General features: G+C 45.3%; 1 long non-coding RNA gene across 1 annotated transcript in view; it reads left to right on the forward strand.

Annotated features, from left to right (window-relative positions):
- Positions 1–16,643, forward strand: part of LOC309653005 — a 164,960-nt gene that overhangs the window by 106,812 nt on the left and 41,505 nt on the right. The window contains exon 2 of the long non-coding RNA XR_014258970.1: positions 3,095–3,121. This is a non-coding gene — a long non-coding RNA (uncharacterized lncRNA). The remainder of the gene's footprint in view (positions 1–3,094; positions 3,122–16,643) is intronic.

A 16,643-nucleotide genomic window follows, 5' to 3' on the forward strand; every position in this document is an offset into this window, starting at 1 on the left:
CTTGAGCTCACACTGCCTATGAATCAGCGGCAGGATCCTGGTCTGACATCTCAGAGCTTAGGTTCTGAGTTGGTATCTCGGGCAAGGTTTGGGCATGCAGGAACTACCCCGGAGCAAGATACCTGGTATCCAAGGTGTGAGATCCCTGGGATACCAAGACAGAGAGTTGAGTACAGGAACCCCAGCCATTAGAATCAGGGAGAAGTAAGGTCAGCACCCAGGTTAACTTGAGGTTTTATTAACTTCCCTACCGAACAAGAGATGTTAAATTCCCCCTGGGTGGGAAAAGAAGTAATCGCTGACCCTAGCTCAGAGTTTCTCAACCTTGGCACCACTGAGATCTGGGGCTAGATAGCTCTTTGACGTGGGGAGCTGTCCTGTGACATTGTAAAACGTTTAGTAGCATCCCTAGCCTCGACCCTCTAGATGCCAATAGCACTCCCCTGCCAAATTGTAACAACCAAAAATGTCTCCAAATATTGGCAAACATCCCCGGGGGACAAAAGCACTGCCGCTGAGAACCACTGCTGTAAAATGAGGCAGACCCAGGAGGAGGCCTTAAATAGCCTGTTTTACTAGAAAAATATCTGGGGGAAGGAAACCAGACCAGGTTACTACATCCCAGAGAGGAAATCAAGGGAAGTAACGTACCTAGTAAGGCAACATGGACACAAAGGCTCCTTTGTAAAGAGCCGCTGCATCAGCAGGTGGAGGAAAATTTTGGTCTTCGATGGAGGGAGTCTGGGGCCATAAGCTGCCTTGCTCCGTATAAACAGTATATATCGTAGAAGTGGGTATGTATTCACTGATTTAATAGGTCAAATGCAATTGAATTATGCTTAAAACAATGTTCGATGCATAAAGCCCAAAGGAATCAAAATTTTCTTTGTGTTCTCACACCATGAAAGCTTTCCTAGCCTTAAAATGTCTTTGCCCAATGTAAGATATGATATTTTATTGAATGCTGCCCTTTTTCACTCTGAGGTTTTTCACTGTAGTCTTATAAAGGCACTGTGTAAAGCTTTTTTTATCCCAGAAAACAGTAGTCATTTTAAGCATTTTGGTGGAGTTGTTACCTCTTATATACAGTTCTAGCCTCGATTTCTCTGATTCTCTGTGTGATGGTGATGTTTGGTAATAAACTGGCAAAGAGCAGTGATCCTGAAACACTTTGCTGCTTAAATCCACGTGAATGTCTTCATTTCACACTACATTGCACCATTACACTGTGGTTGGCAGCTTCCAAAATGGCCCCCATGATCCCTACTTCCTGGTGGTCACCCCCTGTGTGGTCCCCTCCCCTTGAGTGAGGGCTGGACCTAGTGACTTGCTGTTGGCAAACAGAACATGGCAGAAGTGATGGGATATCACTTCCAAGATTAAATTCTAAAGATTGTTACTTCAACTTTGCTTTCTCTCTGGCTTTTCTTGCTTGCTCTCTCTGATGAGGTCAGATGCCATGTTGTGAGCTGGCCTATGGAGAGACCTACAAGACAAAGAACAAAGGGAGGCCTCTGGCCAACAGCCAGCAAGGAACTGAGGCCCTCAGTCCGACAGCCTACCAGGAGCTGAAAGCTGCCCACAACCACTTGAGTGAACTTGGAAGTGGATCCTTAGCCAACAACTTGACCGCAGCCTATGAGAGACCCTGAGCTAGACGACCTCGCTAAGCCCCACCCCCCAATTCCTGAACCAAAGAAACTGTGAGATCATAAATTTTTTAAAGTTGTTACATTTTAGGGTAATTTGCTACACAGTGATACATGACTATACACACACTAAGGTCATTCTGCACTCAGATCAGTGCCATAATATTGTGTTGTCAAACATGGCAACATACAGCTATGAAGACAAAACAGTTAAACTTGAACTCCAGTTCCTAATGGGTAGAAAGGGGCCCTGAGGCAGAGGGACAGCAACTGACCATAACACACAGAATTTAAGGCTGCTGAGAAATGAAAGAGGATCTACTTCCTGGAAACAGGAAGTTCATCATTTCTAGCCACAAAACAAAAAGACCCAAAATGTTTATAATCTGCCCAGCAGGGATAGGCAAAAGCAAGCAGAAAACCAAAGAGTAGTGGTATGAATATTAAGCAAAGTCTCTACTGCACAGTGGGGAAGGGGCACTGGAAAGAAAAAAATCCAGGGTTCAAGGAGCACCGAGGATTCACGGAATTAAATGGTGATTGTGAAGTGAATGGAAATGTGAAGCATGTTAAAAATGTATTTCCAAAATGTGATGTGTGATAAAAAGGTAAACACCCCTAACAACAATCACAACACCCCAAAAGAAGCCTCAGCTTCCCAGCCCTCTAGGTGACTAAACCATAGCTGGATTTTTCTGGACAATTCCATAGGCCCGACAGACAAGAAAGAGCCTTAGCTGATGGAAGAAGGGGAGTCAAGGCTGGGAGAGGCCAACTGGGCAAAAAACCTTAAAAGTACTATTTATTGCTCGTGGCGCAAAACACTTGACGGTTTCTTTTTTGTTTTTAATTAATTTTTATTGGAATATAGTTGCTTTACAATGTTGTGTTAGTTTCTGCTGTGCAGCAAAGTGAGTCAGTTATACATGTATCCCCTCGTTTTTAGATTTCCTTCCCATTTAGGTCACCACAGAGCATTGAGTAGAGTTGCCTGTGCTATACAGTAGGTTCTCATTAGTTATCTATTTTATACATAGTATCAGTAGTCTATATACGTCAATCCCAATCTCCCAGTTCCTCCCACCCCGCCCTCCACTTCCTCCCTTGGTATCCATAAGTTTGTTCTCTACGTCTGTGACTCTATTTCTGCTTTGCAGAGAAGTTCATCTGTACCATTTTTCTAGATTCCACATATAAGCGATATTATATGATATTTGTTTTTCTCTTTGTGACTTACTTCACTCTTGTTTTTAATTAAAGGAAAGTGGAATGTGGTGCAGTTACTGCCTTTCGGTAACTGATCCTGTACTCCAGTTTATGTATTTATTTATTTATTTTTATTGGCGTATAGTTGCTTTACAGTGTTGTGTTAGTTTCCGCTGTACAGCAGAGTGAATCAGCCACACGCATACATTACAGTTTCCTTAAAACTTCGTGTTTTGCAGGTGAGGAGCCTAAGACCTCGTGACAAGGTATGTAAATGGTGGAGCGAGATGAAACCCAGGTCATTTGACCCCTAAGCATACATTCGACCCAGGGCTAATATTCAGAAGACTGAACAACCGCACAGCACAAGGTGAGAGCAGTCAACACACGACGGCCCTGGAGCCGGGCCGTCCTGCAGAGCAGCGCTGGGCCACGCGGGCCGGGTCTCGGGAGGTGGGCGCAGTGACCCGGGAGGTCAGGGCAGTGCTCGTTTTCTGCCTGGCACTGGAGTTCTGTAGTTCACTATGTAACACCCTGTCCTGGTGCACGCGGGCCGAGTGTGGCCTTTATTAATGACCGCTCTTCTCCAGGGCCTCCTTTCTGCCTCTGCTTGTCAGATAAAACACGGAAGTTTATTTCTAGCACAAACTGCCTAAAAGTGAAGGTGAAACCAGATTGTCTGCTCCCTCCAGCGTTTTTGTAGACAGACAAATTTCAAATAGAAGCGCACACGTGGGATTTTGACAGCTGCCTGGGAACAGCAAGTGCTGGTCAGAGATCCTTCTAGAAAGCGGAACTCAAGCTCCTGTGTTGCCTTTTGAAAAGGGGGTGGGCGTGGGGGTGGGATTTGGCTGTTCAGGGAAAAGCTGGTCTCTTTGTTTCATGTGAAAGTGCAAGATTAGGATGTAATCGTAAAATGGTCATATAGCCGCCGTCCTCTGGCCCGGCTGGTTAATTTATGTTGAGCGCAGATCTGAGGAAGGAAGGCGGACGTGTGGCCTCAGGCTGGGGGAGAAGGCTGGGTAAAATATACAGCAGTGCTTCACAATCCTTGAGTCACCCTCCAGGGGCTCTGAGGACTGGTCTGGGATGTGGCCCCGCAGTGGGATTAAGAGCTCCCCCAGGATTGCACCTCGCGGCCCAGGGTGGGACTCACTGATCTAGGGGCATGGCAGGACCTCTCCAGGGACCACAGCTAGGGTGGAGTTCCGGTTTTGCCACTTACTGGTTGGGTTGAGGAGATGATCAGATTAACCCAGTTCATTTTCCCAGTCAGCCACTCAAGTATTAGCCTAACTTTTCCCCTCTGCACAGAGGGAATTGCGGTTTTCCCTCTGTGACTTGGCTCTCTGTGTTGAATCCCGTTTGCATTCAAAGGGAAAATTAATGAGGTAACTTCTCAGTGCCTCAGTTTTATCAACCTAGAAAGGAGAATGGTCCCTATTTTACGTGGTGGCTGTTCAGTGACCAGGAGCTACTATTTTTGCGGCGGTCCTGCGGGACACATAGCTAACGAATTTGCCGGGGTGCACGGAGAAAACTTACAGAAATGGGAAGAGTAGCAAGTGTGCGGCGAACCGCTGTTGCCTATTGAATTCTGGCATGACTGTGTCGGACCCTGGAGAGGGACCCACAGCCTTGGGCCAAGCAGCAGGGATAGGGCAGCCCAGACCCCTCTGGGTATGAAGGGTTCCGATATAACTGTAATATGACAGAGTAGAACCTTCCTGGTTATAATTAAACTGGTATATGTGAAGATGCTTCAATTACTCAAGCATTATACAAAAGAAGATGTAATGATGGTAACAGTCCTATGTTTTCATGCATACCATACTCCTACACATCTTTAACACCGCTCCATGTTGGGAGTTTCTGGGGCCATTTTCTATCTAGCATCGTACACGGTTTCTCAAACTCTAATGAGCATGCCAGTCGCCCAGGGCTTCAACTAAAATGCAGATTCCGACTTCAGTAGGCCTGGGCGGGGCCTGAGATTCTGCATCTCTGTTAGCATCCCAGGTGATTCTGAAACTGCTTCTCTAAAGAAGGTATCAAGCATTGTTTTATTTGCTCTGTCGCCGGAGCACATCTCATAGCCTTTAAACACGGCCATCTTTGCCTGGTGTGCTGGCCTCTGTTTAGGGTTGCCAGATGAGATATGTGTGTCGCAAACATACTTGGCTAGAAATGATTCCTTGTTTATCTGAAAGTCAAATGTAACTGGGCTTCTGGCTAAATCTGGCCACACTAAGGTCCCACGAGCCTCTTCCCACTTCTCATTTGCTTCCTCTAACCTCTTGTGGGAGGGAGGGTTGAAAACAACTTGAAATTACAGAGCTGCCAAGAGTAAGAAGCCCTCAATTCTTTTCTACGTACACTTGCTTCCCCCGAGCCTCAAATACTCTCTCTATTCTGACCAAACCCCACTTCTTGCCCCCGAGTTCTGAGACTCTGAGACACAGTGGCCTCCCCCCCATCTCTGCTGGACTGTCTGTTGGGAGGGATCTCAAAACCAACATGCTCAAAACAGGAGTCCTGATCCACTGTCTCCCGTGTCTCCCTCTGTTCCAGCAGTTTCTCCTCCAGAGTTCTACGTCTCAGTACAGGGCACTGAGGCCAACAACTCCAGAGCCATTTGGGTGCTGATCTTTCCCAGTCCATCCACTGGTCCTGGTGGCTCCTATCCCAACATTTCTCGAATCCATCCTTCCCTCTCACTCCCACTGCTGAAATTCCTAGCTAGGCCATCATCCCCTGTTGTGGACTTAGCTGCTCTAGAATCTCTTCTTTCTTTTCTCCCCACCTTCCCACACAGCAGCCGAGGACCTTCTCACGGCAGCAGTCAGATCGCATCACCCACCCTCTCCCTCCTTGGTGCACACACTCGAAGTCTTCCGGTAGTTCCCTGGTGGAATTACTGGCTAGAAGCTGGGAGGTGGGCAACAGAGGCTCTGAAGTGGGGCGATTTCTCCCCGCTCCCCTGAAATTGGCAATGTGTGGAGACATTTTTGGTTGTCACCACTGGGGGGCGGTACTGGCATCTAGTAGGTGGAGACCAGGGGTGCTGCTAAATATCTTGCAATGCAGAGGACGGCCCACCGACGCCGAGGGAGTCCAGTCCCAAATGTCAGTAATGAGGAGGCTGAGAAACCCTGGCCTACAGTATCACAGTGTTTAGGATGAAAACGTCAGGGACGCTGTCTCCAACTCAACTGGAAAGTTCTGGAGCTGACAGCCACCTCCTCCCCGTTAATGAACACCTTCATTCAGCTGCCCGGGGGGAGGACCAGCTACTGCCTGCATCTGGACAGACAGATGCAGCAAAGAGAAGCTGGGCTGAGAGCCCGCGTGCTGTTACCAAGTAAGCAAGCATAACTGGGTGCTTCGGGTTTACATAACCTTGAGCAAGTCAGACCCCTAGTAAGGAATAAAAGAACTAAGAACCAAAGCCATGTGCGCTGAGGACTTCTATTTCCAAAGGTCCCGGGGGAGAGCCGATGAAAGCCTTGCACTGCCGGGCTGTACACGGCTGCCCGGAGAATTTGCAGACAATAAAGGCCTCTGATTTTTTTCCCCCAAGCTGTTAGCTTTAAGTGGAACCAGGGTAAGAAGGTTCCCTTTTGTGTCTGTAGACAATTAAAGGATGATGTAGGCAATGTGTTTTGATCTCTCAGCAAAACTATGAAATGTTTTTTCTTCTGTCGAGATACCTTTTCAAACGACATTTCAACAAATTAACAAGGGCAACTGCAGAATGTGTGTTTTTTCCACCTTAAAAAGATGCAAAAACAACTGTTCTGCTTCATTAGGCTAAACAGACTTGACAGAAGGCTGGCCTTTCCTGCTACTGAGTAATCCCATGTAATACGAATACAGCCGCCAAAGGACTAATAGTTGCTAATTATCTCCCTCAACTAGCTTTCCTGTTAACCATTTTTAACTTGGGTTTCCCCTGGTGGGTAGGAAACACCGTATGGTGCGGCTGACCAGAGAGGCCCTCTGTAATCCCCGGTCACTTGATAGGCAAAGCCCAAACCTTATCTTTGTCCGGCAGGTTTTAGGAGCCCCAGTGAGAAATAGACTAGGCCAGAAGGCAGGGCACAGGGCGAAGAGGGGGGCAGAGTTTTGGCAGAAGACTCCATGAGAGACACAGAATGGAGTCACATGGGGCGGGGGGCAGGTTAGGGTGTTGAAAACAGCACCCTCTCTTTACGCTAGCAGTTCTCAACTCGGGCTGCACGTTACAATCACCTGGAGAACTTTTACAAGGCACGATGCCTGGGCTGGGCCCCATCCTCAGAGTTTCAGATTTAGTTGGCCTGGGGAAGGCCCAGGGCAATGAGATTTTGTAAACGTTTCCCAGCGACTCTAATGGACATTGAGGGTTGAGAACCACTGTCCTAGACCCGGATTTACTCACCTCAGTGCTGGTGATATTTCAGGCCGAGTCATTCTTTGCCATGGGGGCTGTCCTGTGCATTGCGGGAAGTTGAGCAGCACCGCTGGCCTCTATCCACTAGATGCCGGTAGCGCCCCCCAGTGGTGACAACCAAAAATGTCTCCAGGTATTGCTGCCCCACTTGAAGCACTACAGAGAAGCACAGTCGAGGCCTGGGCGTGCAGAACGTAGTTCATTGGTAACTCTGAGACAGTAGTAGGGGGAAGGGGGCGGGTCTGCAGGCCTGCTCTCTGAAATAAAAGAACTGGAAGCGCTCTTCAATGTCCCAGACTCAGCCTAGAGGTGGGATTAGTGGTGTGTTCCACAGCTCTACACTGAAGTGGCTTTCCTCTCCATTGCAGGCATCCAGACTAACTTGGCCATATATTACTTATCGGCGATATTTGAATACACAAATCCATGGTCAAAACAATTTATATGATGTTAAAGATCTAATTTTGAAAAAGCAGGTGAATTATTCTCTCTCTAATTGAGTCATTTCCCCCGTAGGCCGCCTCCACCCCTCCTGTCCGTGCTACTCCCAGGATAACTTTCTAGCTTTAGGCACCCTGCTACGGTCATCACTAGTCACTTGTCACATGTGCGTTATTAAATTTAAACTGAAATTCATTTAAATGAAATAAAAGTAAAAAATTGGTTCCTCAGTCATACTAGCCACGTTTCAATTACTCAGTAGTCGCATATGGCTAGTGGCTACACGATTTTAATGCAGATATGTTATCGCACCAAACTCAGGTCTGCTCACCTGTGCACAGTAAAGTCAATCTACTGACACCAAGGTGCGGTGAAGGCAAGTGCAGCATTTATTGCAAGGAGTCCGGGACAGCTGGTGCTCAAAGAGCCTGAACTCCCTGAAGGGTTTCAGCAAAGGATTTTTAGAGGCCAGGTGAGGGAGGGGAGTCCCAGGGTGTGTGATCAGCTCGTGCACAGTTCTCTGATTGACTGATGGTGAGGGAACAGGGCAGTGTCACGGTGGTTAATATTATCCATCATTATGCTCCAGGAGGCCTGCGGCTATGTGCTCATGGGCATCAAGCAGCTAACATCTTCCATTTGGTGGGGAGTTTACACATCTGTAAAACAACTCAGGAAATGTGCATCAGGTACTGTTATCTAGGTACTTCCAAGAGGAGCTAAAGCACAGGTTATCGGGAGGGGTCTGTCCCGGGAAGGCCCCAAGGGTTCCGCTCGGTTGCAGATAGAGACATTTTCATCATTGCAGAAAGCTGTTTACCCCGTTAGCTAGAGGTGCTTCACTATCCAAGCCCAGCTGTCTCTGCCGAACCCCTCTTCCCCCTCAGCCTCCTTTGTACAGCTTATCACTTCATAGGAGAGACCACTGCACTCCTCTACCTCCAAACCTTTGCCCATGTTGTCTTCTTTGCCATGAATGTCCTTTCTTTAACTTCTTCACTTGGAAAACTCATACTCGATCCTTGTGTTCAGTTAAAACGTCCCTCCAACCCCCCTTCCCACTCCAGCCCTCTGGATCCCAAACAACTGCTTCATTTCCTGTTGCCCTACAACAGTGATTACCTGTCTCTCACATACTTGCCACTTTTTATCACAAATGGCTGTTTCCATGTGTGTCTCCTGTGCCTAACTCAGAGCTCCTCAAGGTCAAGGAGTGGCTTTATCCCTCTTTGCATCAGCAGAGGCTAGCACAGTGTGGGCACTGCCACTTCAAGTGAAACAATTCATCAACTAGCTGATGAATGAAGTAGCATGATTAGACACATTTCACACCACGGAATTCCAACAACCCACACGTCCATGAAATCAATGGCTTCTCCTTGGGGTAAGAACATCTGCCTTTTATTTGCGGAGCCGAATGAGCGTATCTGGTGACTAGAGGGCTCTTTACTGGTATCAAAGATAAATTCATTTAAAGGTTATATCTGATGGGCTGACAGTCACAACGAATAAGAAAGAAAATACAGAGGAAATGTATTGTTCTCTCATATGGATTTCATCTCTTATGTCAGTTAAACAGAAATATCTCAAGAGAAAGAACATTTAAATAGAGAAAAAAACGGAAAGGACCGGCTTAGCATTACAGCTACACAGTGTTTCTTCCTCGGCATATTCTTGACTCTCTCTAAAGGGTAGTTTGTCTGCATTACCGAAGCCAGGGTTGTAGCTTGCACTTCCGCTCAGAACATAGTGTGCAGCGCAGAGCTGGTGCTCAGATCACTCACCTCCTCTAGGAAGCCTTCCTTGACTCCCGCCGGCTGGTTTTACCCCCCTTTTGTGATCCCTCAGCACCACGCGCACTGTTTCATAATGCATTTACCACGTTGTATTACATACTGTCTCTTCAATGTGACCGTGTTTTTCCTGAGGTCAGAAACTATGTGTTGTTTTTCTTTGTATCTTCATGGCCTATAAGTAAACCTTGGGCAGCAGGCAGTCCAGGTTTTAATGGAGAACAACAGCATTTCTTTGCAAGGGTAAACAGTATTAGTGGGAACTTTTAGAATTTGGAATGAAAAGTGGGGAAATGTTTCTAAGTATGAATTTATTTGGATGAAAAAAAGAAACCTTTGGTGTGGCCTGAATAAAGACACAGTAATCATTTAAATAATTCTAGAAAGTAGAGCCAGTTCTAGAAAAAGAATCCTTACAAGATTCCTTTTAAATCTGTTGATTTTAATCCAGTGAATAAATATTGAAGACTCAGTAATAAGCAAATAAGTGTGCCAAGAGAGAAAGGAAAAAGAAAATGCTCTGCCAGTTAACATTTCATAATTCTATGACCTTATGATTCTGAACACCTACATAAGGTATTTTTAACCCTTGGCAGTCACGGGTAGATCTCCATGAAGAACCAGGCACTATGGAGTCAGAACTTGCATGCATTTCTTTCATCCAAGTTTCCATACAAACCGGTGCCATTGGGTCATTTGAAGATTCAGGCCATTGGTTTATGGCTTCTTCCTGGAGTGGAGTGGACGATCACGCGCCACTTGGCGGTTTTCAAGGTGCTCGTCCCTTCTGTTTTATAATCTGTCCATTTCTCTAGCGTCCAGGTGGTTAATTGCCCTTCTTAAGCACACGCACACACTCACAGAAAAGGTGTGAGGAAGGACCCTGGAAACAGGAGCCTCTCTTGGCGCAGGCTGAGCTGCTATACAGAAGGTGGGACTGGTGACCCACTGCCTGGGCCTGAAAGCCTTTTCAGCCCACAAAACCCTGGGTTTCTGCATTAGCATATCAGAGGTGGCACAGTGGTGAGAAAGGCTGCAGGCGACATAGGACACAGCTCAGCGGCATTACCTCATTGGTGCTTACAGAGGCAGAAAAAATGATAAGCGGGCCAGGCCTGCACTGATGGACAGATGTTGACATCTTTTCTTGGGTGACTGGCGTCTTCTCCCCGCACCCCCTCGACCTGATCTGGACTCAAGCCTGCTCACCCCGCTCCAAAGGCACAGGGCCTGGACCAGGATGCAAGGAAAAGCCACGTGCCAGTCAGAAGCTCTCTCTAGCTAAAATGAGGACATAGTTGCAGCTTTAACTTCAATCAGGACTGGAAGGGATTTGACATTTCTTTTTTCAGACTTGAAAGCCTTATCGGAAACATAAGTTGATGAGAATTAGGAGAGTCAGTTGCCTGTTCCTAATATCAGCATGAAGCGCAGGACCTCTCAGGAATCAGCTGTCTTATTGTTTTACACTGAAAGGGAGAAAACACGCTCAGTGGAGAAGTGGCTTCACATCCTCGTTGTCCTAGGCGCTTTCCCTTCTCTGAAGGTTGAGGCCGGTGCTCTGCGTTCTACAGCAGCGTTCTCAACCAGGGGTGATACTGCCCAGTGTCCACTGGGCAGTATCTGGAGACGTCTGTGGTTGTCACAACCACGGGGTGTGTGTGCTGCTGGCATCTGGTGGGTCGAGGCCAGGCATGCTGCTAAACATCCCGCAACACGTAGCCCAGCCTCCCCAGAACAAAGAGTTATTTGGCTCAAAATGTCAATAGTGCCAAGGCTGAGAAGCTCTGCTCTTTAGCCTTCTTTATGAATATAATTTACAAATTCTTATCAAGGTAAATTGCTGTTGATAAATGGACACCTCGAGAAGTTTATATCCCCATGCTTGCTATATTAATTAAGAACACTGAACAGTTTTTGACAAAGAAGCAGGGCCCAAATTATAATTTCTCATCTTTGACTGCATCATTGAAAGATTTGATCTAAGCAGTGGGTGTAAAATTTTAGAAAATTGTAGCACAGAGGGGTGAACATTTTCCTGCACACAGTAATTTGACTTTCTTACAGCCAACAGCATGTCTTTTACTTCACGCTCAGCTGAGTCTTAAATATTCTCCAAATGGCATAAAATTTGAAGAATTCTTTCTCCTCACTTGGAGATATTTATAACCTCTTAGAAAATGACACATCGGGGTATAATATACATTGTTCAAACATACATACATATAAAATCAAGTTTACACTTAAATCACATGTTGTAGTAGGTTTGTGTTATTTAATATCATGTTTTCCTGGATCAAAATATTTTCAGTTCAATATTTACAAATCAGAATGTTTGTAATCCTATATATACATGTACATATGCATGTATAAATAGATACAGATGTAAAGAAAAACATATATTGTTTTCCTGAGATGCCAGTTGTTCCTTCCAAGTAGCTACATGTTGACCAAGCCACTCCAGATCAAAACTCTAAGGACTGTTGTCACTGGTTATTATATCCATTGGTATACAATTTAGATAACTGCCTTCTTCGTGGGGTAAAATGGTTTTTAGATGCTAGAAAAAAAAACTGCAGCTGATTATAATGGATTTTATAAAGAGGAACATAAAATGGAGACCAAATTGAGTTGCCTTCATCCATCTTCAATTATCTTATGTTATAGTCTGCAAAATATGCAGTTTTTTCCTTTAAAGTTCTTAATTAAAATTACTCTCTTGTTTAGGGATCAGTCATGCCCGAGATACTTCCAAAATCAGAGTTATGCTCTCTGGTGAAGATATTTCACCATGTGTGAAAATAGTTTTACTTTCTGTAAAACATAGTGTTGTCATATATTCCAACATAGTGGTTCATATTAGAATCAATTTGAACCTTAAAGGTATACTCATTTCTTAGGCTCCGCTCAGACTGGTTGAATCAGAATATCCGAGGATGGTATTAAAACAAAAACAAAACAGACAACACACACATACAAACATGCACACATGTCAGGCGATTCTAACATGTTGCCATGGCAAGAAGGCTGGCTGGAAACCCTGGTCTAAAGCACAGACTGTCACAGGCAACCAAATCGGCGGGTAAACTGGGAAAATATTGCCCCATAGGGGACATTTCTCTGTCTTAGTCTAATGGGGGTGGGGAGTGGGAATTGTCCAGGAGAATACACTGGTGTGTAATGATTTTGCAGTGATTCATTTTTAAACTGCCGTCCTGACTGATGAGTGAGATCTCTCCCGGGAACTAAGAACAGCGACATGGTATATACTGCAAGGAATGCTGGAGTCCAGGGGGTATTCTTAGTTCTGGCTCTTTCCCCAACCAGCTGTGAGTGAGCTCTGTGAAGCCCCATCATTCTCTCTAGCCTTGGTTTACTCACCTACACAACGAAGGGGTTTGATTATGTGATTTCTAGTGTTTCGTTCAATTTAGAGAAAAAAGCAACTATGAGCGATAATTAGGAATTTAGAACAAAATTAAACAATTTTAACATTTTATATTTTTCATAAATTTATAAAGCCCTCTATGGCAAAATAATGTAGAATTTATGAAGGAATTTTTGGCAGTTTGTAAGTAAGACACAGATTTCATCACATCAAAAAATGGGCCTAGTGTTTTGGCTATATTTCTATAACTAAATACATCGTAAACTGGAGATCAGCAAATTTTTCTGTAAAGGAGCAAACAGTATTGATAGATGTTTTAGGCTTTGAGAAGCAGGCTACAGAAAATCTTTGTTGCATCATTTTTTTTAAAATCATTTAAAAATGTGAAAAACAGGTGAAGGGCAGGATTTGCTGACCTCTGCCTTAAACAATTAAAATGTATATTTGGATAAAAACAAAATTGCTTGTTTTTACATAACGATAACAACCCCCAAAACCTGCTGGAAGCTATCGTTACACGTTGTTACACGGAGAGATTGAATCTGGGCAACGAAGAAGCCTACTGGGGACAACCATGCCAGGGGAGCAACTTGTTCTGGGTCTGCCTGCCACTTGCCTGGCACTTGCCTGGTCTTAGCACTGAAGGCCAGAGTCCCGGGAACTGCATCTAGAACTCTTGCCTAGGTTTCTGTCAAGGGAAATCTAAGATCAAATTGGAAGGTAAAAAGCCTGAAATGGAAATACTTTCAGGAGCTTTAACATATAAACAACCGGCAAGGACCGCAGTTGGAAAACTTTAAAGGGAAAATTGCGAGAGAATATTTTGTAGTCTTTTTTTGGATTAAGCTCGATGGAGCCTAAATCCACCTTTCCGTTAACAGTCCCAGTGCAACAGACCAAAGATGAGAAACCGCTTGCTCACAGGCGTGTCCCTTGTTTTGTAGTACAAGTTTATACATTCTCTGGATGTGATCAGTGCTGGACATTATGATGAAACACAGCCCAACCTTATTACTCAGAAATGACAGAGTTTAGAATTACTTCCTGGGTTTGGCTGAAGAGGACACGAGGCATGAAACTAGCCATGAGCCCAACTGTGAATAGAAAGATTAGTAGTAGGGACTGCTTTGGAAACGGCCAGGAATAAAAGAGGAAACCAGTTTCTCAACATGCTTTTGTTATGTGCATTACTGTCATTCATTTGAATCTTGAAACTGCAAGCTCAAAGCTCAAAAGGCTGTTTTCTCTTAGGAACGTGCCCTGAAATTAGGTATACTGCCACCAGGGGAGCTTTGTTATGACCACATGGTTTTCCGGTTGTACTTTATAAAAACAGGAGTCCCTGTTAAAACATGAATATTAAAAAGCAGATATGACAGCCTGAAAGAGGATGCCGTGGCGTAAAACAAAATCGAGGATATAAAGATATAATTTAGAACCTTTCGCAGTACTCTTTGGTTGTTATCAATTTATTCCAGTTCTAATCCTCCGTTCGGAACTATGGTTGTGTCTTTATGACTCATCCTCTCTGGGTCATAAAAGCATCTTTTTTTCTGAGCTTCAGGTCAGCTTGGCATCAAAAGCTCTTGTTTCCTCTGAAGCTGTGTCTACAGGTAGTTCTCTTGAGAATCTATTTCAGCAGAATCAGTGAGGCTGGAAAATAATCACGCATTTCTCTAAGCAGATCTTCCTTCCCCTTCCGTGGTATAAAATCAAGGGGAGAGAGGGAAGCCCCATTTAGGTGGTGGCTTGATGTTTTGGTTCTACAGGAAACCCAGCAATGAGTGTCTTTGCCTAAGTGGAAACAAACTTTCCTTTGCTGTAAGGGGAGTGGGGAGGGGCCTTAGGACCTCCAACTAGGAAAGTTCAGAATGGTTCAAGTGATCATAGATAAGGAGAGAAGGACCAGGGGCCAGTTGAGTGCACGGAGCGCGGCCACGGATGGTGCACGCAGTGAAATTTTAAGGAAGCATTAAAGTGTTGTTTCACCAACTCTGTCCCAATGTATGTGAATATGTACGACCACACAAATACAAATACAGGTGTAATGTATGTGTCAGAGGTTCTATTAGTTCCTACTCACCCAACCCCATTCACTCAAATCCAGAATACAAGTAGACATCAACTTCCGATTTCATCTAGTGACAAGTCCGGAAACTCTTAATCATTTTTCACAGCATTTTAACACCTAAATTCCAACCCCATTGGATGTATGCAAGTTAACTTTTTCTAAATTATTTTCTGAGCTAAACCTAAATGCAGCAATTTCTTTTTCTTAATGGCCTGTGTAAATGGATGAAGCCTTACTCTGCTCCCTCCCAAAATTTTTCACTGAACAGTGGCTGAAATTGAGCCCCGTCCAAACCCACACTTGAGACCTGAACCAAATGGCCCTACTGTCCCTGGCCCCCGTGCCTTCCGCTGCCCCCAGGGGTCCAGTCCCTGGCTTACATGTTTTTCCCATGAGGGTCTATTCCATGGCTTCCTGCTACTCTCTGTTAGCAGTGCCAATCCCGCTGTTCTTTGCTCCTAGGTGCGCTCAGGACCACAGCCCCCCCTTTTTTGTACCGTCTCAAGCCCTCCCTTCTGGACTCTGCGCACTGATGCTGGGGCTGGAACTCTGCAAACGTCACTGCCCGTTTGCCGTCTGTCTCCCTGTTTGGCTCTGCCAGGAAGGGGTGCTAGATGGAGGGCAGGCCAGGAATTCTTCCCCTTTGCTTGCTGGTCCTGTCAATGTCATCCCAGCCACGCTTCCTTGCCGTGGCAGCAGTTGCTTCCAGTAACAACTGGTTCCAATTTCCAGTATTATTCTCCATCTCTTTAAAGGTATTAGCCCCAGCCAACTGGTAGCTGCCTCCCCGGAGGCCTTGGTCCCAGCTCTGCAAGCCTCTGCTCATAGACTTTAGGTTCTGATAATGTCACTTTCTTCCATTTGTTCCTGCAGGCCTAGGAGTGGGCCTTGCTTCCAAGTAGCAGTGACTACCTCTGTGTTACCTCAGTCTTCCCTCCTTGTCTTCTCAGTCCTTTTTACCCGAGTCTCTATATTAAATTATCTCTGTTAAAATAACTGGTGTGTTTCCTCCTTTCTCAATTGCATCTTGACAGACACTTCTCTGTTATGATTCCTCAAGCGTGCCACATATTAATACAAGGGAGCCTGTAAACATCCCTTTCAACTTGCCCAGGGTTTACTGTCCCCTCATTGAGATCTGTGTGCTTATATAAAGTGGCCCCTTAAAGGCCCTCCTATGCATGTGCAGACACACACACACACACACACACACACACACACACACACACACACATATTTCCATTGCTACTTTGTGACTCCTGCATGGATTGGCCACACACCAAGGGTTCTGCCCAAGGGTTCCCTTTGATCTTTGCTCAGAAAAACCAGCCTCCCTGCTGTGGAACCCCAACAAAGAGCCTAGACTCTAGGACATTCCTATCATTGATTCCATCCTTATCAGGATAACTTGTATCTTACTTCGGGTCAGTCTGCTTTCCATTCTCACTACTCCGAGAGAGCTGACCCCTCCCCAGAAGGCCACACACTAGCTGGTCAGAGGGATCCTAGACTGGCCCTAAGATTCCTCATTTTAGCCCCACAAGTCACTTCTTAGATACACTTACATTCTGACAGATAAAATGGACCTTAAAAATTATCTAGCATCTATTCCAACCTTTCACCTTAGGGAGGAGCCATACATTCCATGTTTTTTAAAATGACA

Source organism: Balaenoptera physalus, assembly GCF_965194825.1.
Source record: "Balaenoptera physalus genome assembly, chromosome: X".
In the NCBI taxonomy this organism is placed as follows: domain Eukaryota; kingdom Metazoa; phylum Chordata; class Mammalia; order Artiodactyla; family Balaenopteridae; genus Balaenoptera; species Balaenoptera physalus.